The sequence below is a fragment of the Sceloporus occidentalis genome, unplaced genomic scaffold (genome assembly GCF_023333645.1).
Source record: "Sceloporus occidentalis isolate IW3139 unplaced genomic scaffold, rSceOcc1.0.p SCAF_2, whole genome shotgun sequence".
NCBI lineage: Eukaryota > Metazoa > Chordata > Lepidosauria > Squamata > Phrynosomatidae > Sceloporus > Sceloporus occidentalis.
In genome coordinates this window covers 165,127,852-165,130,817 of record NW_028316982.1, presented here as the reverse complement: position 1 = coordinate 165,130,817, position 2,966 = coordinate 165,127,852, and positions in this window count along the sequence as shown.

Sequence of the window (2,966 nt, the reverse complement as noted above, 5' to 3'; positions counted from 1 at the left end):
AGGGTCATGCAACCTGAAGCCAACCGAGTTATTTGGACACATGAAGCAGCAGAAAATCCCACAAGCTCCTTTCCCCATTCCTGGCCATGAAAACACAACAATAATGAATTAAGGCTATGTCCTCTCTACCACTGACAGGATGATCTCTTGAGCTTTTCTCAGCCCTGTTTAGCTATAAGTCTACAAAAAAAAGAGAGAGCCAGTGTGATCTAGTGTTTGAATTTTGGACTATAACTCTGGAGACCAAGTGTGATGCATGACCTTCTGTCTTATCTATGCCTTGAGGTTACCTTTTACCTCGTCACTGTTAGATGTCCCCTCCTCAATGACACCTGCCCACCATCCATTTATATGTTTTCCCTAAATGTATAAAGGCTACGATCCCAAGTATCTTCTTATAAATTTAATATATTCAGGAGCATGTTTGTATGTCCCTATATGGTTTTGAATTCACTCCGGCAGAGGCTTCCATTGTAACAAATAAACATTGACTTTATAGAATAACATTTAGCAAGAAAGTAGCTTAGAGAGAAGAGTTCCCAAGGTGGTATGGTTATAATAATGTAACAGTTGCAGGCATTTCCTCGCTTCCTTTTTAGAAAATCCAATACACTTTCTCTCCCAGTCCTTAGCCTTCTCTCAACTTAGTTCCCTTCAGCTCCTTTTAACTCTTTTCAACTCTCCCTCAACTGTTACTCAACTGATGTTCACTTGAACTCTAGTCTCTTGAACTGAACTGAACTGATTCCTCCCTTTTATACCTACTCCTTCCCCTGCAGTCCCTCCCTCACAGTCAGCCTGAACCAGGATTTGCTGTCAGGAAAACAGGTCTACCCAGTGACTCCATAACACCAAGGTTCAATTCTCAGCTTGGCCACAAAACCCACTGGGTGACCTTGGGCAAGTCACATGCTCTCAGCCTCAAGGGAAGGCAATGCAAACCCCATCTGAACAAAACTTGCTAAGAAAACCCCATGATATGGTTGCCTTGGGGTCACCATAAGTCAGAAATGACATGAAGGCATACAACAACTATACTACAATAGGTAAAGGAGTCTACAATGGGGAAAGGAGATGGTGTCATCCATCATTTCTGCAGTGTTTCGTGGGTCACCTAGGGGGAGTCCATCACTGGATATTGACATAAGTAACTAACCATTTGAAACCCAAAATCTGCTGCCTAAAACTGCTGCCTCACTCTGCCCAGCCATGATGTGGCCAAGTCCAGCCAGTTGTTGGAATTTCAGCTTTGTAGAAAAGAGTCCACATGTTTAACTAGTCTGTTAGATCAGGGAGAGGAATTGAGCATGCTTTCATGTTCATGCTTTCATGTTCATGCTTTCATGTTCATGCATAGTTCCTCATCCATTCCTACTCTATCCACATGGGAGCATGTTTCAACTGGACTATGAGTGTATAACATGGTATTGCTATAATATTGTATTATCAATCACATAATTATAATGTTGTCTCAACCATCATATATTCATAATTATATAATAATGGCCAGATTTGGCATTTCCCTCCACACATAGGAAGGCATGTCCAATACTGTATTTTGAAATGCAGCATGCAAAAGAATCTTGCGAGAGATACCCATCATTAGAAAAAAGCAGGAATCCAGTTGTCTCTACACACCATCATTCTTACAAAATGTGTGGGAGTGGGGATGTTTATATCAGGACTAATCTGCATGGAGTGTTTTCACCCACTGTGATATAGTCACGCAAAACTATGGTGTTAGCCAACCACTGCTCCAGTAAGCCTATAGCTCAGCAAAGGTCACCCCCCACGTCTCCCCCCCCAGTTCATTAGCCATAAAGTGCCATCACTAAATGGATACCAAGTGATTTATTTTGCCATTAGTCTTATCTGGCTTTCTAAAGCAAAGTCTTTAATGAATATGCAAAACCTCATATATTTTATAATCTTCTCCATTTGATAAATGAACCCCTCAGACAGCTGCTTTGAGAAAATTATGCCTATTTCGGCTTATTTCACAAAGAACTTTTCACCCTTTAAAATTCACCATGAGTGGAAATGTATTTTTTTTCCCTCTCTTCTTTGCTGACAACTTTGCTAAGGATGACTGCATGCATTTCTAGCTTCTGACACCGGAATCACCAGCTCCCACACCACCACAAAAGAAAAATCAAGAGGGAAAAAAATGCTGGACTGTTCCTCTCATCAATAAAAGCCACTGCATTTTCTCAAAGTAATAGCCAAGAAATGGAGGTCTCAATAAAAAGCTCCCATGCACCTCGCAGCTATCCAGGGAGTGATCGGTTTCAATTAAGAACGCAGGCTGTGGCACACAACAAAGGCAACCGAAGCACACCATTTAGCTTCATTATGGTCTCATCCAGATGAGCTTTTCCCTTTCCATTTTCCCATCAAGACATCCTCTGTCATCATAAAAGATCACACTTTATAGCCAGGCCTCTTTACTGCAGCTGATATCCAACTGTAATTGGACAGAGTGTAAATCCTCAGTTTTATTTTTTCATGGTGCTCTGTAATGTTCACAAAAAGGCTTTTGAGTTCGGGTTGGCTAATTTACATCCTGCCTGTTCACAGTCCCGTAATGTAAACAGAAGAGATTTCTAACAGTCAAAGCCCCAAATCTCTGTATTTTCCCACTTTGAATCGTTCTGCACACTTCTTTTCAGCATAGTTAAACATCCCCGTAGCCATGTTCTGTATTTAAAAATGCCTTCTTACGTGTCAATTGTCAGTAAAGAAATAGTCCATTTTGCAAATGGAAGGAAGGCACATTGCCAGGGCTACCTTTCACTTAATAAAATTATGACAAATCCAATATGTTACTGTGAACTCTCTTTTCAATGTCCTATTTAAACATTCATCATTGCCTAATAAACATAACTCAATTTCCCTAGGTATTTTTAGAAGATACTCTTAAAAATACATCTTCATACTACAGAGAGGGCACAGACAGGTTTTTGTTT